Raw genomic sequence first — 25,102 nt, 5'->3', positions numbered from 1 at the left:
TCATTTAATGCACATCACCACAGTATTTGCTAGCGTACTTATCACAAATTGAAGTCAGTAAAATATTTGACTCAGCAACCCATTGAACACATACAAAGAGAGAATTAACTAGAAACTAATTTATAGAATTAGTGGTCAGTTATAAGACATGGCATAAACACACCAACCATTTTTCAGCATATGCTGTTATTCCCAAAATCTTCTAGATCTCACTGTAGTTTCCCAAAATAATGTGTGGTATAAAGTTTATAAAATCAAGCGACTTGTGTTTTAGCATACTTTCTTATGAAACAAATGGTAAAACTGATAGGGGAACTATAACATTCATTTTCTCTCTCTTTCTTCACCTCCTTTCTCTCCTCCCCCAACATTTAGAGAGTTTCACTTCAAATAAGACAAGCAGGACTAGAGGATTCCCATTACAAAGGTCTGCTTCTCTCTGCATTTGACAACAGGTGACAAACCCAGGTGTGGTAAAGGCTCAGCTGGCCTGTCCCCAGGGTGCACAGTGACAGTGACACCACGCACCGCACAGTCAACTCTCAAGTGACTCTTGATTTCCCTCATATAGGGTGGCTACACAAGGACAGGAAAATGGGATAGATAGCCAAACATCCCAGGTGCCATCTATGCGTGCCCAAAAGAGAAAGGAGGATGAGTAGTCACTGCTATTTTCTATGCCATCATAGATATGCCTGAATCTCTGAGGGTGTCAGGAAATTAATAGTGTTTTAAAATGACAGTTTCCTTTGAATTAGAAAAGTTGATTGGTTAAAAACCTCCTCTTTTCATAGAAAAAACACGGATGGCCGTAGTACAGGGCTTTGTTATCTTACACTATAGAGTACTGATCTACTATAACAAATTTTTAATCTTGATGTGTATGGCAGTAAAATGTAAGTAAAACTAAAAAAAAAAAAAAAAAAAAAAGAGAGAGAAATCATGATTAACAGCAGCTGATTAAAGCCCCAGACACAGAAATGTTTATGAAATAAGGATTTCAATTTAGCTCTTCTTCCACCTAACTAGTAAAGGTTGTTTCCTTCTTCCGTTAAGATGACAAGAATTCTTTCCAAGTATTTCTATTAATTCTAGCCTGTATACCTTGTATTTATAGAATCCACACTTCTCAAGGCTACACGTGGCCAAAAAAATGTTTTTTCTCTCCAGTGAATATTTATTTGCTGGATTGACACTGGAATGAACAAAACACTTGTTTTCATGGAAATGTGAGAAGGGACTGTTTTCATGGAAATGTGAGACAAGCCTGTTGGTTACATCATTTACCTACAATCCAGATTAAAAATTGCTTTGTTTTCCAGTTTGAAACAGAGCTCTGAACAACAGACCAGAGAAATGTGATAACCACTGGGGCTTTAAAATCAGTTTTCCTTTTGCTTGGATGTTTAATTACTTATACAAAATACAATATTCCCAATAAGAAACTAAAGATTTGGCCATAAAGTGCAAGAATGTAGTCCTTGACATCCTTTTGCCTATCTATCTACAATTGGCTAAAATATATATATTCTAAAATTACAGAGTTGCAAAAAAATTCCAGTTTGCTGATTGTTCTCCATCTTCATGCATTTCTGGTATGTCAGCTCAGTTGATCACGTACCTTCCCAGAGATGTACAGGTCTCCTGTGACATTATTTAATATTTATTAGACTTGAAACAGGTTACGCAAGTATTTAACGTTTTGTTTACCATAGAACAGGAGAAGAAGGAAAAAGCAACCTCATTAATATGGATAGTTGCAGTTTTTGAAAGAGGCAGGAGTAAACACGTAAAATAGGTGTAGATGAATGAGATTTATAGGTGGTCATGAGGATGGAAGTGTGATTTTAAAAATGGAAGAGCTGTAAACATTCCCCTACTGTACAAGCAAACAAATAACCATCATAATATGTAAACGTCTTCTCCATCTCCTAGTGGCTAGTCTACATAGGCCATGATATCCTACTGTATTTCTCTCAAAAAATAGGAAACACTTATCTGCTATAGGTTTCTGACACGCTGATGGTTTTTCAATTCACCTTCTTTCAAAATATGGACAAAAAAGTAAAACAACTGAAACCACATAAAATCTCAGGTCAGTGGCTCTAGCCAGAATGACAATCTGTGCATCCTGAATTCAGGATTCTCTTTTATATTCCCAGCTCTAGTCTTGAACATGTATGTAGTCCATACTTTATTAAATAACGCATTAATGTGAGCATTTCTAAGTGCTCTGGGTACTTGATCATTGAACCTAAATGTTTTTTTCTTTCTTTTAACTTACTTCTTAAAAAAAACATCAAAGAACGCAACATATTTCAAAGAGCTATTCCTTTATCAGCAGTTAATAGTGCAGTTCTGTTGTGCATATGCAAGCAAAATCCTCATTGAAGTCAATGTCTCAGTTCAGAGAGATCCTTTTCACTAGATCACTTTAAATATGTATGGAATTGCTCTCGGAAAGTATATGGCTCAAGTTAAATTGCTACAGCAATTAAGTACTGGGAGCTACAGCCCTGGGAATGGGTAGATCCATCAAAGCCATAATGTCTGGGATGCTTAAGATAGTCAGGGTAGATCTGGGAGGAAGGGAGGAAACTTGAGGGCCACTGTAATGACTTAAAATTGGTGCAAACAAAGATCTGGATTTAGACTTCCAGATAACCTGACATTATATAGAAGCAACTACATGTGGTGTATATTCTGTGTTGGGCAGAAGCTGTATGAAAAGGACCACTGCAGGTTACTGCAAGTCCAGAAAGGCAAGTGTCTTTATTTGTTCAGCAAAGAGTAAATAGGAACCTCAGTTTCCAGCCAGCTGTTGGCTCTGAAGAATGGCAGGTTTTCAGCCCTCTATCTAAGGGCACCAAGATACCTGGAAGTGGGAGGTGTGCATCATGTACTGTGAACTGTACCTGCTGTTGCTCCTGCCTGAAGGCTGCCACCTCTCTACCCTTGTCCTGCAAACCTGCAAACCTGGTAAAAATAACTTTCTCTTCAGGTCAGTATCTCCTAAATAGATTCCCCTCCAGGTCACTGCTTAGACAGTAACTCTAAGTTTCAAGTGTGTTTCACTCAGGAGATTATATTTAACAGCATAAAATCAAGGTTGTGCTTACTATATGAGGACAGGTATTCACTGCTATGGTAAGCAATGGCTCTTTGCCATTTTTCACCACTGAAAGCAATATTACTCTAATATTTATGTTCTGTTCTGTCCTCTAATTATAGAGGCCTATTATAGGAAAACTCATCTTCATATTCCAATGAGCTCTGCTAAAAATGAAAATAATAGGAATAAAAATATTTCAAGGCCTTTTTAGATTTACAATTTGAAGTGAACTACTAACCCTGTGGATCACATTCTTGCTAGCTTTCTCTGAACTAAATGCAGCAAATTACACAGAGTAAAGCAGAACCCAAGACTGCTTACAACAAGTCTTCTGAAAGGGACCACTCATGTTCTTCATTACATGAGAAGATGATTCAGTATTTTCTTTGTGGTGACTTCCAACAGCAAATTACATCAACTCAGAAAATTCATATGTTCCACTTTGCCAGTTTGTGACATCAACCTCCCATACTTCTCTTAATTATTCTAGTTAACCAAGAAACTCCTTCCTCCTGATGAAAAATTGTCCCACCCCCTCTTAGTTTCCTTTTTAGTGAGTTAAACATTCCTTAATTTCCTTCAGTTTTTCCCTGAAAGCCAATTTCTCTGACTCTCGTTTTACCTGTATGTTTTCTCTGTATGTCAGTGTCCTTGCTAAAAAGGTCACTTTATATTTACCTGAATTTTACCATGATTGATAATAATTCTGAGTGTTTCAGACTTGGTAGTTTTGAGTGTTTAGTGTTCTGGATGCTCAGCTTGAGAAGCTGAAAGAACCTGGAGCTTGTGAAAATACATGCTTCTCCTTCAGAAAGGTCAAAACTTATTTACGTACAGCATCACTGTAATGCTGTTATCTCTGTTACTGACAACAGCAATCAAAAAGTTGCATAAACAATGAAAGACTGAGCAAGATGCTAAAATGTTGCCTGTGTATATGAGGCAAATAATAGTTCTTATTAGAAGATCCCATGGTTTCATATTCACTGAGACAATACTTTATTTTTTTAAGCCTGCTTTTGAATGACCTGAACACAGTAATCATGGATGCGTGTAATTTTTTCCCCTCCTCCTGCTTGATCCCAGATTTAAATCATAATGCTGAAATCATGACGTCACTCTCAATCATTTCCACATGGTTTCACTTGTAGGATCAAAAAGAAGGTGAAGCTCTCTTGTGTCAGCAGAAAGCTCATTTTTGGAATGGGAAGATAATGTACTGAAATTTCTAATAATGACATGAAGACTTCAAAGAAACCTGCAGGTAAAGTACTTTTCTTTTTCAGTAGATATTTGCTCTGCCTCAGGTTTTCCAGGTTGGTAAGTAGAGGTTCCGTTTTAAAGGGAATGTGCAAGACATTGTGCTGGCAAGGAGATCTCAAGTCTGATGCTGTGGTTCCTTGAGAAAACCTTTCCTGCATTAAAATTCACAGGTGAATTCTAGAAAATAAACCTTGGAAACAAACAAGGTAAGATAATAGCAGATTGTGTTGCCCAGCCTCATACTTCCATTTTCTCTGGTACATTAGTTTTCTAAAGGTAGCATTTTGGCTCTGGACGAATGAAAGGGCAAAGGTTACAGAATGTGAGGCCATGGCTGCTGGAAAAGAGAATAACTGTGACAATGGTGGGGAAACACAGGCCACCAGCACTAAGCACGGAGAGATGTGGGAAATTGGCAAGGAGGAAGAGGATGTCATTTTCTGAGAAACTAGGAAATGAGCTCTGTCTTCAAGCATTTCTATTTATGGTATAACAATTGCAAATATCGCAGGAGATATTTGATACTAACATGAGGAAATATGTGGCAAGGCTTTTAGTTTTAAGTCTTTGTCTTTGCATGGGCTGCTTTTGTTCAAGAAGCAACAATGGAAAAGAGGGGACGTGAAAAAAAGAGGCTTCTGCTGCAGCATTTCCCAAACTGTTTTTCCCGTGCCCCTCTCCCAAGTGAACTCTACCTTTCATGACCCTTCTCTCCCCCTCTCCTCCCAAACCCACCCATACAACATTCAGAATTACAGACTCTCATCTTTCCTTGCAGCCCTGACAGTACCTCTTGTGCCTCCCCCCATCTCCCCACCCTTTTCTTTCCCAGAGGCTAAGTCCTAGTTTGGGAACTGCTGTTTCCACTGGATTTCAGTTCCTGGCAACTATCTGTAAAATACTTTGACCAAAAGGGCACCGTTCCCCAGAGGCTGCAATTCTAATTCTGCTGCATGGCACTGGTGTGAATTCAGAGCAAAGCTCCCAGCTGTGTGCCCGCACAGTCCTGCTGGGCTTATCCCTGAATGCATAAAATGAGAAAGGTTCTGCCATTTGTTTTAGACTGTAGCACCTCTCTCTTCTGGCTCTGAGATCAGCTTCACTGCTTGGTTCACAAAATGTCTCTGTGTTCATGACTATTCTGCCACAGCTCCAAAAATGTTCTCAATAGCCTTCATTAATTTGGATAGTTTTCCTTCAGATTTCATTAGTGATTTGCTTGAAGAAGTAATCAAGCATTACTTATGGAGAAAAAACATAGCTCTCGCTGCACTTGCCGGAAATACGCAGACATAAATTTTGGGACTCTTATATGTCAGAGTCTTTCCCAAAGCTAGTTTCTGTCACCACTTTTCATTTACACTGCATTTCAAGCTCACCAGAGCCACTCATTCTCGTCTGAAAAGCTAACTTCTCTTGGAAGCTCTTTGCTCATCTCACAGAAGGTGGAGACAACAGCAGTGTTTGGCACTCTTGAAAAATATGCTGTTTATTTATCCATCCAAATGTAGATTTTAAAGTTGCATTACAGTCATTTGACTTTCAAACATCTTGGCCCCATCATACCAGGTAATTAAAACAAATAGACATCATGTGACATTCTGCTCTTCTGTTCAAAGATTTCATAGTTACTCAATTATCTCCTCTCTAAACCAATGTATCCTTCTCCTACAGTCTGTTTATTATTTCAGGGCTCAAACAGATGCAACTCCAGGAAGGAAAAAAAAAAAAAAAGAGCAAGATGCTTTGGGGTGGGTAGGAAAGTGGAAAAAAAGAGTGGAGATTCATGATCTCAGTGTTAACGAGTCCTGCACTCCTACTGGTGCAGGAACTGATCCTGCTGTGGACTCCAGAGTGATGGCAACCTAAGAGAGCCACCAGAGATAAGTCTATCAGGAACAAACAACACTGCAGCTCCAACCCCATGCTTGTCTGTCTGCCTTCCCAGCAGCCTGATATGCTGAGTGAGGCAGCTCGCTCCCCACACAGCCCAGCTGCCCTCTCTGCCTAACAGAGGCAGTAGAGCAGCCCCACAGGGACTGTGGTGTAGACGTCCATCACCAGTCCTGTCAGACCAGCACTTGAACTTCTGTTAGATGTAGGTGATTTCTAAATTTGTTTCCGAGGCTGCTTGCAATAATATAATAAAATAAAAAAAGAAAGACACTGACAGAACCACAGGGAAATATGATCTGATGCAAAACCACTGCGGTTTTCTACTTTTTTGAAAGGCTTCGCAATGTGTTTGAATTGGCCACCTCGCTATCTTTGGCAACATATGCTAATCCCTCAGTGTCCTTAGTTGGTGTCCTTGATACTCCAAATTAGCTAATATTTTTAGAAGATTTTAACTTTTATTCTTGATTATGCAATGGATATATCACCGGATATTTTTCATGTCAGCATGATTAAAATGCTTACTCCCCTCAGAGAAATTTGCTATGATTTAAACCACTGTTAGAATTCATGTTAGAGATTTAGGAGAGCAAAGAGCCAAGTAGATTTAAGAGGAAGCAATTCCTCCAAAAGGTCTTTATTCTTCAAAAAATGCTGGGACAAACTTTGCAGAACAAAACTCAGTGCAATGCTATGTGGATACTAGGGATGGCTTTCACATTCTTCAAGCTGTGGCACCCCAGGAGCGGGGCTCCAGGCAAGCAAGGAGTTTTTGAGCAGCTGAAATGGTTCTGGGAGATAATGTATCCTTCTCTCCCATCCCAGCATGATGCAATCACTACAAGTAGTGACTGTTCATTTTCCTGGGTTTCACCTCAAATGCAGGAAAATAGGAGCTGTGGCACCACTGAGCAAAGCAGTGGTGTGCACCACTCTGGTGCTGGGGTCTGTTTGCTTTTAGGAGGAGTCAAAGTGGTCCAGTGCTCATGGTGTGGGCAACACATGAGGAACACAGGAGGATGGGAAGCACACTGAACAGTGACAGCTGCTTGGGAAAAAGCATGAAAGAATCATAGAACAGCTTGGGTTGGAAGGGACTCTAAGGATCACCCACTTTCAATCCATTCCTGTTGGCAGAGCTGCCACTAAAATGATCAGAATCAAACTCCAACAAAACGTTCTTCAATCAAACAAAAAACAACCTTTTATGGATGGCCCTTTCCTGTTAAATCACTCTTTTGTAGAAATAAAGGCCTTCAGAAAATGTAGTCTTTGCTTAAAAAGATGAAATAATCTTATCTATTAGAAATCCTACATTCCTACAAGCATTTTCTCTGTCCTGATCACTTCAGCTTTCTCCACATTTTTCAGTATATTCCTGACCTTATACTATCCAGTGTATTATGGAACTGAGATATATTCATGTCTCCATCTAGTAACTCTTGAGATGCGTTAATCAGATGTATTTAATGTGTGAGGTTTAAATTTAGGTTCCCGTTTCTCAAAAGTATCACTGATCTAATTTCTTTTCAACCTGCACTATATCGTACTGCAGGCATAAGCAAACTTCCCAGGGAATCTGTGAGGTTTAAACAAAGGTCTTTGTGACTGTTAACATTCAAAATATAAAAATGAGTTTTGTTCTTGTTGTTTTTTTTTTAATTTTTTCAGTCCTCTTGAGAGAAAGATTGAAATGTCAGAGTCACAAAGGGCTTCCATGTAAATGGGTGTCAGACTTCTCTTTGGAATTTTACAGATAGTTATTCTCAAACCTGAATGGCCTGTGAACAGTGCCTGTGCCCTTAGAGTAAATTGCTAAGTTACAGGTACAGGTGCTAAGCACCGTTGTTGCATCAAAGCAGGAGTTCAGAAAACGAGATCAGCTACCAGAGGCACTGCAAAATTAGGAGCTGGATATTGCAACTGAATGTGTCTCTTGGTTAGAAATCTCCCTCTGTTCAAACCACTCATTAACTATTGTGTTGAATGCCATGAAGGAGATCAAGCCAGGGTAGAAGGACAGAATGATTTCAGACTGAGTTTTCAATTAAAATCCACAGTCTGCTCTGTTTCTGATAATCTCTAAATTCTTTTGAAGAAATGATCATTATAACTGTGTTTAATCTGTTTTCAAAACAGACTGTGAAATAGCCATTGTGTATGCACCTTCTGTTTTTATAACTTCTGTGCTTTGATATTGTAATTGATGCAAGTGGGCGCAATTAAATCTTTATTTGGAAACTTGCACCAAAGCAAGTCATTCAGAAAAAAAGCCACCAATGTGCTTTGACTCTAGATTCTCACACATATTTGCACTTACAATCACAGCTTTTGTTCTGCTAAACTAACAAGGGCTGTTTAGCATAAGAAAGAGTTAACACAAGCTGCCTTCGGTTGTGCTAATTTCAGGAATAAAACTCGAATGGGAAAAACTCTGCTGGAAACTATGCTGCCTCCATTAAAAATCACCAATTTTTATTTTAATAAGTGACTGACTACAAGTGGAAAAGTTTATTGCTAAAATGAACAATGACACGTCAGCGATTACTGTAACTCAGCGATGAAACCCCTGGATTTTCTTAAAATAAGATCACAGGAGAACAGATCAGTTCTTCAGTTTAAATTGTTTCCAAAAACCGTTGTTTTTTTGGGTTTTTTTGTTTGTTTTTTTTTTCACTTCTGGTGTTTTTACTTTAAGGCATGAAACAAGCAGGAATCATGACTGACTGTTAGCTTTAATGTGTGGTTTGCTGGCATATCTGTGTTATTACAACCTGTGACAGCTATTAATCAGTCATCGTACTACAAAGTATGTTTCTGGTACGGCTGTCTTATAATCTAGCTGTGGATTTGTTTGTGTGAAATGGTATTTTGTAGAAGGATTTTGGTTCATCTCAGTGAAGTGGTCAGACCGTTTGGTCCAACCAAAAGAACAGCACGAAGCTTAGTCAAAGTATTCACCTGCTTTTGAAATGATGACAAGTCAGACATGCTTAGTTCGCTCAGAGACTCAGCTAAAAAAAGGAAAGCACTGAAGGCAGTAAAAGATAGACTCCTGTGTATATGTGTACAAACATGTTGATGTGAATAACGTATAATTCTTATATAAACCATTGTGACAACATATATACAAACTCATAATATCTAGTAGTGAATGTAGCCAGGCTTAGAAACATGTAGAGCAGGTTTACAAACCTTTGTATTAATGTATCTGGAAGATACTGTGTTGTCCTTCATGTGCTGCAAAGAAGTTTTCACAGGGCACTCGCTGGCAGAGTACATTTCCAGCACAAGCCAAGGCTGTCTGTGTTGCTCCTGGGTCAGGCTATTCCTGACAAGAAAGATCAGCCCGTCATGTCTCTCAAAGAAATATGGCAAAGACACTAACCTCAGTCTATCACTGCAGGAAAAGAACTCCACTCCACTGAATTCTTCCTTATTGTTGATGAGACTGACACCTGGGCTAGTGTTCAGTAACAGTGCCTGTTTTGTTGATTGCCTCTTGAGGTAATTTAGCATCTCAGTGACAGGTCTCATCTTTAGTAGGAGAATTGCTCATTACTGGAGTACTTTTTCTGTCTAGTACCATCCTTCAGCAGATGGTAGCCATTAAGCTTCCCCTGCCTAACTTGCCTGAATTGTGTGTAAGTTCCAAAATTTAAGATCAGCTTAAGCCCATTTAAGAGGAAGCTGTCTCTGAAAGAAGTATTTTCCTCCTTCTCTCCCTTGGCTGTACATTGTCGTGCCATTTCTTGTCTCAACACCTGCTTTCCATAGCTTTCCAACTATTTCTGTAGCTGATAAGACCTCATTTTCTTTAAGTGGTCAAAAGAAGACAATAAGATCTGCTAGTATTTATGCAAAGCAGTCAGCAAGAACAAGAACCTAATGGAGCATAGCAAAGGGAAAAAAAAAAATGGATTGGCCTTTCTAATGGCAGTGTGTTTTATGCTGAACATAAACCTTTACGCTGAGGCTGCATCTAAAGTTGGGGTGAAACCACAAGCTGCTTCTGTGGAGCCAGGTATTGGACTACATGTCAGGCCACTGCCTTTACTTCAAATCTTTTGTGAATTCTGATTTTTCATTGTAAAAGTAACACTCTGACAATATTTTGCCTGAAAGATATTAGAAAAGCATTGGATTTAATAAAATGTGGAATGAAAATAAATTTTGAAACAGGTTGCAAAATGGCATTTCTGTCCTCTTTTTGGAACTGCATACAGCCTTGGAAGGAGAACGAGCAAACCATAAAAAATATTCCAAATTCCCCAGAACCGAGCAGAAGTAAGACTGACTCTGCCTTTTATACTGGTCTGACTGACCATGTTCCATCTTAGCACTGATCAGTACCAGAATAAAGGCAGAGGAAAATATTTTTCCCTCCCTTCAACCAAATGTGGAATTTAAATAAAAACAAAATAAAACAGTCAGGCAAATATTACAACTTCCTGCTCCAGTCCTTTAAAAATTCTCCTTCACTGACACAAGCTTGGAAAGGATTCAGCACCCTAAGTTACCACTGAGAGTAAATAATAATTATATTTGCCATAAGAAGAGGTTTTGGTAAGTGTCAGCTTAAGGACAGCAGATGGGACTATCTGTTGGGAATTTCCCCTTGCTACTGTAGTAGGCTTTGCTTTAACAGAGAGCTGAAAAGAAGTGGTTGAAAGATTACTCAGGATCATGGTGGCATCAGGAGCAACAGACTCTTTTTCCAGCCAGGCTTCCATTTTGTGCATTTCTGTCCTGCCCCTTTCAGCTCTCCTGTGTCCCTTTCCTGTTAGTGGTAACAGTCTGGGAAGTGCCAAGGGACTGCTTAAGTATAGGCAGAGAGTATGGCTGCTGTGTTAAATTGCAGTAGAGGAGAGCCATAGGTAGAGAGAGAACAGGGGATGCCATGAGGATAGGAAGCAAGGTTTTCCTGCACTGCAAGAGTTGAAGAGCAAGTGTAGAATGGGAAGGCTGTTAGAAGGGGCCTCAGAAATGCTACAACCAGCAGACGGTGCCAGATAATGCCTTTTTTTTTAACTCTATTTTTCAATCAAAACCTCCCCCAAATGCATCAGATTCTGATAGGACCCCCTTCCTGCAACTATTCCCGTAGAACTTTGCCTTGCCTCGAAAGGAATGTCCAACTCCTTATAAGCCCTTCTCCATCAAGAGTTGCCCAGCTTACCTCATGTGTCCTCAATCTCTTTAGCTTTCCTGAAATTGATTGATATTCTCTTGTTTAAAGTACCATGCTTTTTTGTTTGTTTGTTTTCCTTTCCTTTTCTACATCCCACATCTTTCTGCCACTTCTGTAACACTGAATTTTGCCCACCCTTTTTTCAACCCTGGGACAACACAGTTGTAGACAGTGAACACAGTTATAGACAGCTGAACAAGCTGCTGCTCAGTAAGCCCCACAGAGGGTGTCACTCATACCTGCCTAAAACTAGCTTTATCATTGAAGCCCCATGTCAACATTGATACCCACACCTGTTGTTGGGACTTTTTACAGATCTAGAGGGATTGCTCTGACCTGTGACATAATCATGATGTCTTCCAGCAACTCTGCACCCCATGTTAACAGTTCCCTCTTGGCCTTTCTCAGTATCACATTTCAGTTTCACTCTGTCTTCACTTTTTCAGTTTTTCTCTACGATGAAGTTTTTTAACTGACACAAGACGTGAACCAGAGGCTTTAGAATTAGTGCATTCTAGGCTTTTATCACAGAGAAAGGAAATGACTAGTGGCTTAGGTTGGAGGGATAAACACATTAACATTTTTTTTTCCTCCTTAAGTAACTGTCTGCATTTGAATTGTTACCTAAAGTTCATGATTCTATACATACTGTGTTCTGTTTTCCATATTTTCAATCTATAATATCCTTAATTAAGTTTCAGCAATAAGAATTGTGATATAAAACAATATAAATAGTCTTATGAATGCATATGATTCATCTTACGTACTTAGTTCTATGCGCTGGTGTTATCTATACTTGCATACAAATCCTTTTTTAGGGCTGACTGTTGGCATTTAATCTCTTCTTACATATAAGACAAGGTAACAGTAGCATCCCTAACAACACCAGGAAAATTCAGCTCCACTAAATGCTCTATCTCATATGACAAATGCCATTTCAAGGGCTATGTTATGAAATTTGTACATGCTTACCTAGGGTGCTCTAACTACTTCAAGATTTAAGGACAAGAGAACCTTCAGTAAGTCTGCCAGCTATCACAGCTGAATTCATTTGCCTATCCATTTGTAGTTGCTTAGATATCAATTTCCTTGAGGTCAATTGTATTAGCAGGTAAAGTGATGACAATAATTATATATGAGAAACCTAAGCACGCCTGTCTGTTTTCTCTTCAGTGAGGATAGAAGTGGGCCTTGCTGCTTTTAAAAAATGGCTCAACAGAGATATAAATTATCCTGTGCTGTGTCTTGTCTTTTAGCTCTTAAATGTTATCAATGTTATGTTTGAGATGAGAACAGAAAGGGATTAAATGAAACTTTTTCCCAAAGCATTATGGAATTTGGTTGATGCTTTGTCGTTATAAAAACTAAAGGGCTACAGGGTCTGTTGCTTCCTTGAGTTGCTAGGAAAAAATGAATCTGTATGTTAAATAATATGTATTCCCACGCCCCGTCCAGAACACCATCATGAACTTAGTTGTTTTTCTAGGCAAATAGTACTTCAATTATGTGCAATATTAGAAGCGTATTCATAGGGGGAAACAGTATTATTGATTCTTCATTAGAAAATTTTTACTGAGTATGATGAGTTTAACCTTGGAGTCATCCAAGTTTTTCATTCTTCATGACTGCAGTTTTAGCAAGATGGAAGTCTTGGGAGATTAAGGGCAAAGAGTAAGAGGGAAGGACTTGAAGATGACAGTTGGTCATCTGTTTGTTAATAAGTTAGACAAAAAGCTATGGGAGGTTCTGGCTTCTAAATTGTTGGCTATTTTTCAATTTTTATTAAGTATTGGATGGTTTACCTCACATTTTTTTCAGTAACAAAATTGAACTCTGTCCAAAAACATGAAGTCAGCACAAGTTCTGAGAGTACATTGCTTGCTGGGTTCTCACACTATAAAGCCTTGTGGACTCTGCATATACTCTCCCATCAGTGCTTTCACTACCACTGAGCATGGGATCACCTACCTTGTGGTGACTGGCTTATGTCTGTTGATTTTCCTGCTTTATTTGCCTCTATTTTCCAAGTGTCTGGTGTGCTGAGCCCTTCCCAGACTCACTGATCACTTGTTTACTGTGCTGGAGTTGTAACTCTTGGCCAATTGGCAGCTGAGAAGAGAAGAACAACAGTTTCTCAGTGCATTAAATTGTCAAATTAGGCTCTTGCTTGGAAAAATGTTGCTGGTTTTGTTTTCTTTTCCCTAAGTATGACATTACAAATATGTGGGGTTTTCATTTGTTTTTGGGTTTTGTGTGTGTGTGTTGGGGGGGAGGGGGAGGGTTGTGTGTTTTTTTGTTTGTTTGTTTTGTTTTTGTTTCTGGTTGCTTATTTTTCCTTCTTGTTTTTATTTTGAGATATATATTAAAAAAATTAAGACAAGTTTAACTGGCTCTCTTGATAGGTCAAGAAGGATGTCATTTTTTCAGTATTCTTGTTACTAAACTACTTCTATGTAAGTACTAATAATGGAGTTACTTTAGAATAAGCAGTAACTGAGGAAGATGGGTATTTTGAGAGCGTTTGTAAATGAAGTAGCACAAGTTTCAGACTGATGATCATTGCAGCCTCAATAATCCTCTGTGTGCATGCAACAGTGATGACAAAAATATGATGAATTGTAAGGCCCCGCAATAAACTTTTGTCCATCACTCCTGCGTGTTCTTTTAAAAACAGTCCCCCTTAGGGTTAATTAACATTGTGGACCTCAGGTAAATTGTGTTTGGGTCTAACTTCCATGCCATCCCATTCTGTTGCAGGAAAGTTGGAGGAGAGTTTTCTTCAAAAACTTTAGCATGATAGAGACTTCTTTCCCATAACAGCTATCCATGGGCAAGTAATTGCTAGTCTGGAACTACACCCTAATGGCATTTCTCATGCAGTCTTTTTGTACCTAGTATATGTACAGACTCATGGAGAGAATACATGTGTATACCCACATTTCAAATTTTTTAAACCCAGAAAATATAGAAATTGATCTCAAATGCATGAACTAACAGCCACACTTTTATTTTGGTTGGTGCAGAATGAGCCTCCTGAATTGTTTCATTAGGCTCTGTAAGCGATGGAATGCCAGACACTTGAATCTTGGTCTTTGGCAGTGGCTTTAAGCATGGGGAATGCATGGAGGTTCTTGGGGAATGCATTTAAAAGGCCATGTGTCTGTGGAATTTAGGTGGCTCCAGGTTAGGAAACAGCTGAATGGCCTTTTGTAAAGAATAAACTTTTGGATTTAGCACCCAGGTTTTGCACGAACCCCCATCTGGTTTTAGAATGCCTGCATATGGAGAGAAGTAAAATTAACTGCTAACTTCAGGAGCAGCTGTTGTATACTCAATAATTCTGATCAGACCATTTTTACTTCAGGTTCCTGAATATGGATTTATGAGCCAACCTTTAAAAATCTTGGCAGAAGTTCTTCAAAGGAATTCAACTCTCTTATACTATCCTGTGATGAGACCCAAAACTTCCAATGGCTAAATTCTTATAAGAAAGCATGAACATCTGTACCACAGTAAATCATGGGCATAGTAGGCTTGGCACTTTCCATTGGTGGAAAGCAGTAGATGCTTGGGAGAACAGGACAAGCACAGAATGATACTTGGCCAGAATCCTCTCCAAGCAATTCAAGGATTTCATGTCCCAAAAATTCTGTGTTCATACTTAATTGCTGTGAGTACATTTTTTTTCATGAACTTGCTCAATCACTTGAATACTGGAACACTTTCCTCCACTGCATCCTGCAGCAAGAAGCTCCAAGACTTTACTGTGCTCTGTGTGAGGATGTGTATCTTCTTGTGTTTCTTTCAATCTGCCATTTGTCTGGATCTTTTGAGAGGTAATAATCTATATATTATCCAGTTATCTCACTGATATTATCAGCATGAGTCTCTGTGTATCTAGAATTTGCTTGCAGGATTGTCTATGCATATATAGATCTTTCCTGTTCCTATATAAACGCTTCAAAAATTGAGTCCCAGGTGGGCTTATGCTGATTCAAGGAAATCAACAAGCAGATTTTATTCATATTGGAAGCAGAAGTAGACTGTGGGTATTGCAAGAACCATTAAAAGATTCCCTTTAATTTTACTTTCATAAGCTGGAATTTTCAGCTAAGAGTTACCTTAGGTTCGGGGCAGAAGTGCAGATGTGAATGTGTGCATATATCTGCTCAGATACAAAACCAAGCTGCCAAAGCCATCTGTGCTAGAGGAAAGATGACAGGGTGAAGCCATACAGTATGAGAGAGAAGCACAGTGCCATGGCACCCAAGGAAACTTTCTGGAGCCAGCAAGTAAGGGACATGTTAACCATGGGAACAAAACACAAGTGATGATTGCTCAGTGTCACAATTACCTATAATTAGTCTTGCACCTTGGGCTGGTCCAGAGCTACATGCAAGAGCACATTATTCAGTTAGCTACAAGTCTTATCTGTGAGGAGTCAGCCTGACCCCAGGAGGAGTTCACAGGTCCAAGAGTCACCATGAGAATGTGTTCCTGTCACAAACTCTTTTAACCATACCCCAGGTACAGCCCTTCCAGTGCAGCTTTCTTTTCAGCTTTTGGATTCTAAACTCTTTGCAGATGGAAGTCTGGAGAGAGAGGTAGCAGAAAAGTCTGCTTTAAGCTGTCGCAGCAAACTAAATCTGGCTGCAGTCATAGAGTAGCAGTTAAATGATCCCGCAACATCAGCAGTAGCTTTTATGTGAGAACATGATCATGCCCGATGTTTCAGGACTATTGCTAACTTTGGTTTGGGAGATGAAGGTTTGTATTTAGACTTGTTGAAGAGCCTTTGAAGATAAGTGTGTGCACGCATGTGTCTCTGTGTACAAAACACACAATTAGGGCTCCTTTTAACCGTGTCAATTTTACACTACTGTGACTTGACAGGCATCAGCAGAGGTGTGCCTGATTTATTAAGACATTAAAAAAATAAAGAAAAAACAGAACAAGGCTTGTACATCATATGAGTGTTGAGTATCTCACTGATGTATATTTCCACACAGATGTGGAACACAAAACTGTGTAGGTATGCACACAATACAATTGCACTGTGCATAACTGTCTTTCATGTCTGTTAGAAGCAGAGTTCACCCTGTTCAGTTTGATTCCCATCTCAGCAAGATCAGACAGAAGCCAGGAGCTGAGCAGCACACTGGGCAGTGATTCAGTGCACGGGATGATGCAGCACAATTTGTTTTGGCTTTTTGATATTCCGCGTCTAACTGCTATGCATTTTAATGCAGAGCTACTGATACAAGAGTGGTAAGAAGTACAGTTAAAGAGAATGCAAACTAGTTTAATAATGTCTCCAGAGCTTTCCAAATGTGTGAGGCTATCCAGCTTGTTTAGAGAATGCAATCTACTAGAATGAAATCAAGCCAGACCCTTGTCCTGAAGACATCATTGGCAACATTAGGAATCCTATACCCCAGAAACAGTAGTTGCATCCCTATCCCTCACCGCCTACTACTGTTGTAAATATTGTTTGGTAGCTTATTTATTTGGAATTAGCAGATTAGGGAGTAGTGTTTGAGTGCATATCCAACATCTGTGAAAGCAGTTGTAGTTTAATAGGCTGAATCAGATACTGCATAATCACATTTGGGAAGAATCTGAGCAAATGGAATTGTGTCTATAGTTTCTTCTTTCCTTCTTTCTTCTGCAGCTCAGCTCTGATAGCTTCTCACTGGGCACAAACCACAGCTCTTTAATCTCACTTTTTATTAAGTGATCACCAGCAGTTCAGAAATAGCCTTGTGTAACTTATTAAGAACCAAGTAAGCCAAATCAATGTTTCGGGGATCTCATATGGCTTTCATATAGCTGGATGGAGTGTGTCTTTTCATGATTGCAAACCTTCGAGTTGGATGTTAACACTTTTGAAGTAACTTCCAATGCCAAAACAACGTTCCTCCCTTTCAGTTCAAAGAAAACACAACATCTGTCATAACGTGAAATGTAGATTTAATGCAAGTGTCAAGTCAGGCACTTGGTAATGAGGTAAAAACCCTTGAGATTTTAAGTCTCTCTTCCGTGCTATCCTGTTACAGGGAGGGGAAAGGAAAGAACTGTTTCTTTGGCACTTAGCAGCTTTTCTGCGTCGCTTATCTATCGTTCCTGGACATCTTCTGTGAATTAGTGTATTTTTCCTGGCGCTGTCCTCCTGAGGGGAGGAAGGTGCGATAATACTCGCTTTGTAACCGAGGGAAACTGAGGTACAGCCCAAATTGCCGAGGAGCCCCCAGCTCCACTTTGGGGGGAGGTGGGGGGGGGGGGGGGGGGGGGGGGGGGATGTAGAGGCGGGGGGCGATCGCAGGAGGCTCCGCGGGGCCGACTGCGGGGAGGGCTCCGGGCGCAGCGGAACGGAGCGCGGCTCGGTGGCCGGAGCTGTCACAGCAGCAGCCCCGAGCGTGCCGCTGGGCGCGCCTGGAAGCGCCTTTATTTGCACTGGGGGAAGCGTGGGTTTGCGGTAAGGATCTGCAGGTCTCCGTGTAGGAGGATAAATATTTGCCCTTTGGATCCCCCACACTCCTTCCCCTCTCCCTCCCACCCCTTCCCACCACCCCGTTCTCTTTGCCCCCCGGTTTTCCTTCAGCCTTTCCCTCAGGAAGGTTGGAGGGATCGCGACGCGGTACGGAGCGGGGATTTGGAGATGCAGATGTGACATTGCAGTGCGAACGCCGCCCGCGGCAGCAGTTGATCGGGATCTCGGACAGCGTCTTTTATCTCCTTTAGCTCGGAGGAGATTGCCCTCAATAGACCCGCCGTAAAAAGAAAAAGAGAAAAATAAAAGAGAGAGAGAGATTGCAGGGCTGCCCTTGTACATCCCACTGCGAGGAGGTCCCGGCGGTCCCTTGGGAATACCGGGAGTCGCGAGCAGGAACACGAGCGGCCACCGGGCTAATCCGCTCCTCCACCTTCCCGCTAGTACCTCCCCCTTCTGCTCCTTTCTTCAATAGCAGCCCTTTCTCCAAATCTCAGGTTACTTCGCTAAAGAGTTCTCAGCCCTATAGTTTCAGCCCTTGTCTCTGCCTCCAGCTCCTTAAGAGCCACCCAGCCCCAGCGATCGGATTGGGCAGCCCGCCTTGACACACCACTGTGCTGAGTGCTTGAGGACGTGTTTCAACAGATGGTTGGGGTTAGTGTGTGTCATCACACTCGAGTGGGGATTAGGGCAGAGAGGCAGCCCGGCTGGAGCTGTGTGGTCTTCCCCAAGTGGGAACTGCGAGCAAAAGAAGAAGCACCTAGCTTTGGGGGAGAAGAGAGAGGAATCCTCTCCAGCAGCTCAGAGGGGAAAATAAAACCCTCACTCTTTATTCAGGTAAAGTAAAACGCACCTCCTGCTTTTTTCTTTTTTTTTTCTTTTTTTTTCTTTTTTTTTTTTTTCTTTCTTTCTTTTTTTTTTCTCCCCCCCCCCCCCTCTTTTCCTTTCTCCTTCCCTCGGAGGAATGCTAGCACGGCACACTTGTCAAAGCCAGTTGTGCTGCCTTCTCAGTGCTGCTGTTGTGCGTCTGACAGATAGCAGCGAGCGCAGCCCGATGCTCGCTGCCCGCAGAGCTCACGCCCGGGTCCCGCTGCGGAATGTGCACGTTGGGAACGCGCTCCCGGAGCTCTGCCCCTCCCGCACACACGTGCGGACCCCCGGTGCTGCGTGGTCGGGCGGTGGGGGTGAGGAGGTGGATCGCAAGCGAGGGTTTGTTCGGTTTGGAGATGTTCGAGCAGGGTAGCAGCCCGTCTGCGGCTCAGCTGCGAGGCAAATAGTGTTTGGAAAGTGAGTTTGAGATGTCTGTAAAGTTTGAGGACTCCTTTATAGAGAGCTGGCGGGGGCTTCTGCTGGTCGGTTTGGTTTACACATGGGCTTAAAGGCGGGAGAAAATCGGGAAAGTAAGGAGAAGGCAGCGCAGAGGGTAATGCTGCAGCAGGGCAGATGGATGCAATTCATTTGCAGATCTGTCTGTGGAAGTTTTACAAGTCATTGCAAACTAAGTAGCATCCCTAGAATGGATCATTAAAGTCTCGCTGTGTAGATTCTGAGCAAATGATCTGAAGTGTTAATTAAATGTAAGGAACAAAATGATGTTTGAGAAGGGAGAGGGGGAGAAATGCAAGGAGAATTTAGTTATGGAAGCACTGTGCTATCATTTTCACAGAAATTAACTGCTAAATTCATTGATGGCTGCACAGGGAAAGCCCAGCAACCGAGGCGAGAAGTCAGAAATGCTATCCCTGGACTATATCAACTTTTAGAGTGTTAGGATGCTCTTGTTGTTTTACCCTGAGGATGGGCTATTGACCGTTTAAGATAAATCATTTACTGTGTCTATGTCTTCCTGTGCAGAGCAACAACCTGATTTGTTTCTTCGCACAGTAACAGATCTTCACACTGACTCACACATACCTGTGTGTCCATGAGTTACTGACCTCCTACTTGTGAAGGAAATCTCACACTCTCCTCACTGCTTGCAGGTGAGATTTTCTGTAAATAATGCTGTATATAATGTGTGCTGAAATGAGATCTGTGTAGTAGGCTGAGCATGGGGATTTATAGCTGGTGCTTTGGGATTTTGGCATTCAGCTGTGTAGCGATGCCCATAAAACCATGTTTCAAGTTGCACATGGAGTTTTGTCTGAAATCAACTCTTTCTCTTTGGCCCCGTTACAGATTGGTCTTGGCCTGTATATTCAGATACGCTCTTCAGTAAGAGTAGACACAGAAGGCACCCACAGCAGTTCCAAACATAAAGTTAAGTCCTTAATGAGGCTGCATCAGTGCTTATGTGAAGGAAAAAAAAAAACCACCTATTTTTTTTTCTCAGTCTACTCTTTATCACTGGAAAAAGTGATGGAAACTTTACAAGTTTCCAAAAATACAATAAAAAGAAAGAAATCAAAACCAACCAATCAAGCCCCTCTCTCTGCGACTCTGCATTAAAGCCTTTTATGCCATGTGCATTGAATTTCTCCTTTTCCCTCTTCCCAGCCTGTCTTTGAGAAGCCCATAAGCCAGCTGCAACATGCAGAACTTCAGTCATCCAAGCAGGATAAGGTGCAGCACTGAAGTGCTGTGAGATGTTCAGTCTGTGCTGTCACAGCCCTCTCTGTGGGCACTATCAGGCCGTAGATCACATCTTCTATAAGAAAACATATTTTTTCCAGAAACTGGATCTCAAACTGCTCGTGCCCATCACGTAATTGTTTCAATGGAGAAAAAAAAAGTAAAACCCAACAACTAAGTTTCTCTAGCACTGCCAGAAAATCCTACTGAACTAGGAACAGCAAATCATGTTTTTCCTTCCTTTATAATGATGGGGCTGTTTAGAAGACAATGCCCACAGGGCAGTCCAGCTTCTTGTCAAAATGTAATCTACTGTTCCAGATGGTAAACATTCAAAGACATATTTATGGTGACTTCTACATACCTGCCTTTGACATTGGCTTTTTTTTTTTTTTCTTCCCTGAGAGCACTTGTGCTGGGTACACACATGAAGTTCCCATTAGCATCCCAGCAGCTGTAAAAGTGTTCAGAACTCTCAGAGATGTTCCTCACGGTGAGATAAAAGTAATCTGAGGGAGAGATCTGAGACCGGTGTGACTTTAGGAGATCCATGATATGCTCAAGGTTAAAAATTCCAGAGGAACAAAAAGATCCGTAAGCTGTGTATGAAAGCTGTAAGATGTTCTCATTGCTGCTAATTCATCTCTGTTTGATTGGGAATGCTGAACATACCAGGCATGTCTGTACTATCAACTGTGTTTGTGATGTGGGGGAATCTGTACTGCACAAAATGTGGTGGGTTTGTTTTTCCCCCAGGTTTCCCCTCTGCTCCCACACTGTGGAATCACAGCATCATAGAATGGCTGAGGTTGGGGGGGACCTTTAAGATCATGGAGCTCCAGCCCCCTGCTGTGGGCACTGGTCACCAGATTGGTACTGATCATCTTCATTGAAATGTTTCCAAAGTGACACCTTTTTTTCCCCCCACTGCTCTGAGCAGTGAGACAGAGACCAAGAAAACGTTTTCCAGTCTGAGTGTGTTCTGCCCTGAATTGTCTTAATTATGTGTCAGTTTATTGCTTGTCAGGGGCTTCCTCGGCACGTTATAATCAAGGTGGGTGAGCTTGTTCCATCGTATTGCACGACTTCAGTTTCTCCTCCTTGGCATGACTTTTTGGCTTTTAATTGGATTTGTCTTAGAGAAAAAAGAAATAATTATGATCGGGGTAATATAAACTTTAAAAAAAAAAAATGGGTAAGTTTCCAAATGGTGTTTAAATACATCTTCAGAAAGTAGGCTATATGTGTGGTCATTAGGGAAAAATGCATGTAGGGAACCTGAAGTGTCCCAGAGATGGCAAGGATTGGTGTGCAAACGATAGTAACTGCATTAAAAATGCTGTGATGTGAGGGACAGCATTTCCAAATGTGGAAGGCATTAGAAAAGCCCCACTCGATGGAAGTTGGATAGAGATGGAAAAAATTGTTTTGAAAGATCTGCAAATTCTGTTCTGCCGAGGTCACTTTGTTGCAGCCTATTTGCTGTTTTGCAGTTGATTATCTGGCTTTTTTTTTCATCCTACATGCCTCATTCAGTGTTAGGTGTTGGTTTGTGCTGTTTGAGTGCTGTGTAACAGCAGGCTCACTCTCATCCAGGAAGGCCAGACATTGGTCTGGGTGTGATGAGTGCACTGGCCTCCATGATTTCCTCCTCTCTGGGCTCTGGGGATTTGTATTTGAGTGGGAAGGCAGACTGATGTGATAACAATTGAGAAAGTGCCTTTCTGAGTGCCCTAAGAGCTGCAGCCTTCAACAGAGAAGGGGGTCCCGTGACAGCTCTGCAGTGACACAGACAGAATCCAATTAGTGGCCACTCCTGCTGGTGATACGAGATCACTCCTAAAAATTTTCTGCTATTGCCACCCTCATTGTAATCCCATCCACAATACCGATAATGGGATCACAAGTGTGTTTTCGGAAGGCCTGTTTAAAATTTAACTGCTATCTGAGGAGGTTTTGAGGATGTGAGATTAAAGGCACTGAATGGCGCAGCTCACACAGAGCTACGTGACGTGCATGTCACCCCGCAGCCACTTCTCCTGTGTTATATCTTCTCAGCACCTCTAACACAGAGCTACACAGTTGGGTGACAGGGGTGGATGTACATGATGAGTATTCCATTGAGTCACACTGTCTCTGCACTGTGGTTACCTGTGGACCTCCGCAGCATGAAATGCAGCAGGAGATGGGAGATGACACCATCCCCTTTTGCTGTGCTCCTTCAGTGGCAGCAAGTCATCTTGTTTCTTCCTTAAACAAGTCCTAAACCGCCTTCACATCTGGACGGCAACCTATTATTTGCTTCCCAACTGCCTTTCTCCCCCCTCCTCCCCCTCCCCCCCCCCTTTTTTTTTTTTGCAGCAACACAAATTCTTATCTAGACTTTCCCTACCTTCATTGTTTCCATATAATCAGAGTCACTCTGGTCTTGCCAAGGAGGGCACACAAGATGCTGTTGGATGCTTGTAGGACACCCTAAAATGGAATAACTCCTAATGCCTCCACCACTGTTACCTCAGAGTGAAGCACAGTAATGTATGAATTGCCAAACCAGACAGCTTTTAGCCTATAGCAGAATCATTTTAATGTATTTTAAGTTCATAAGTGTAATCCTTTTGAAAGCCTCTCTAAGGTCTTTCCCTGATAAGATGAATTTTTTTGTGTCATAAAACCTTTATTTTCTGAGGAAGTAGTATTTGATTCACCTTCTGGTTTGTGCAGAGCACACAGCTGTTTTGGTATCAGTTATTTCCCAGAACTTTAATTTCCCCTTCCTGAACCTGTTTAAAAGCTTTGGTGAAGTCTTCCTTGCTGTGAGTGCTCTATCAGTGTTGGAGCTCTGAGCCTTCCTGGTCTTAACCATCACTGGTGGTTTGGTTCTAGTAAAACATTTCAGCAATAGATGTCCTCTTTATCCAGAAGTTCTCCACTACTTTCTTAACATCTTGCTTTGAATTATTTTATAGCAAAAACCTGACTCAGAATGTTACCTTGTAATTGTTATTTTTCTCTACAGAGATGGTAGTGCAGGTGAAACTTCAAACTGTTCTTTTTTCCACCACATTTATCACAGACCAGTATGACAATACCATTGCTTGTTCTGGAAGATTGCTAGATGTGGTTCCGTGCTGTTTAGTAGAGCAGTGCTAGATTTTACACAGAATAATTCATGGAGATTCTAAATGAAAGCAAAACACTGAAAATCAATCATTTCATGTTTTGTTTTTAAAAAAAGTAATCTCTCCCAATATCGTCTGAGAATAATTATGGCATTCCATGTTGCCATCTCTCTATAATGTGACTCTACTGCATCCTAGCAAAGAGAGATGCTGTTCCACAGCAGCTGTATTTTTGTGGTGCTTCCCGGGAGGTGAAGTCTGTTTGGAAAGCCCGCAGAGAAAATGGGAAAACCTTTGGCACAAGAGTTCTGGAGAATAAATGTAACAGGGAGCTGAAAAGAGGGATTGTTTTTCTGAAAAGCATCCATAAAAACAGAACAGTGGTCTGTTCCAGTATTGTAATTGCAATGCGCCAAGATGTTCATTATTCTAGCGTGTGCACTGTCTTGTCTGTTTTCACTTACAAAGAGAAAAATGTGTTACCAAGCCCATAAATGTCTGCAGAACTGCCAAGTCCCCTGACTTTTATCAGTAGCCTCGTGATATTTAGCCTCCTTTGTAAAGCGTCAAGTGTTAGGGTCAAGATCTGACGTGAGAAGTTCACATCTCTCCTTCCTGATTTTTATATATAATCCTGGTAGCTGCTGAGGAAGCTGACCTGCATCCAGCTCCAGAAAAGTGGAGGAAACTAACGGGAATCCCAAATCTTGCTATGTGAACAAAGAGGGTTTGTGTATATTACTCATGGTGATTAAAAAAAATTACCTGAGGTTTGCTGTAATCAAATTCCCCTTGGTATTTCTGATCATCTATCTGATAATTCCCATTTGGTTGAGAGGTTTTATTGCAGCAGAGGGTGAGGCACCTTGACTACGCTTGCTGCCCTGGAGAAAACCATCCTCAATTCTCCTACCTCTGCCTGCAGGTGTGCGTTCCCTTCTCCCTTGTGCCAGGACTGGTGCCTGACTCACCACCCTATGAGCTCACTGAATCATTGGGAAGCTGCTTTTGCTGCCGGTTTGGTGAGCTGATTCAGCTCAGCAAGCAGACAGACAGCTCAGCATCCAAGCAGAAGCTGGTGGCTTGGGATGAAGTGCAGAAACATGGTCACCACATGAGAGGTGTGTGACCATACCTGGTGACTCTCACTCTGCATACTGGGATGCTGCATCTGACTGTGGGAGAGTGCCTGATAACAGACGTGTCAGCATGGTGATGAGCAGAAGGCTCTGTGTGCATGTTTTTGATGTAAGCATATCCATTTTGATGGAGAAAATTGCTGCAGAGTGACTCAGAAGACAGAAAGACCCTGCTTGCTTTTTTTTTTGACAATTTAAATAGATAAATAATCTTTGGAGAGAAATTAATAAGAAGTACAGGGGAAAAAGGTAAATAATGCAAACACTTGCCTAGCTACTGCTTTAAAAGGATTAATGAGATACAGAGGGTGTGATCCAGTC

At 41.3% G+C, this 25,102-nt stretch overlaps 1 protein-coding gene across 19 annotated transcripts in view; it reads left to right on the top strand.

The window, feature by feature from the left end:
* SULF1 (sulfatase 1) overlaps nucleotides 1–25,102 on the top strand; it is a 186,332-nt gene that overhangs the window by 42,581 nt on the left and 118,649 nt on the right. For 4 of the 19 annotated variants that reach the window (XM_085537329.1, XM_085537335.1, XM_015855713.3 and 1 more), the window contains exons 1-2: nucleotides 18,623–18,789; nucleotides 19,843–19,934. The gene's annotated coding sequence lies outside the window, so the exon portion shown is untranslated. Of the gene's footprint in view, nucleotides 1–4,263; nucleotides 4,377–17,578; nucleotides 17,684–17,823; nucleotides 17,938–18,622; nucleotides 18,790–19,806; nucleotides 19,935–25,102 lie in introns of those variants that run through there. The other 15 variants (XM_015855712.3, XM_085537333.1, XM_015855711.3 and 12 more) reach the window with 7 other exon arrangements.

Source organism: Coturnix japonica, chromosome 2 (genome assembly GCF_054131305.1).
Source record: "Coturnix japonica strain WE chromosome 2, WE-NBRP24, whole genome shotgun sequence".
In the NCBI taxonomy this organism is placed as follows: domain Eukaryota; kingdom Metazoa; phylum Chordata; class Aves; order Galliformes; family Phasianidae; genus Coturnix; species Coturnix japonica.
This window is presented reverse-complemented; position numbering and strand designations above follow the sequence as displayed.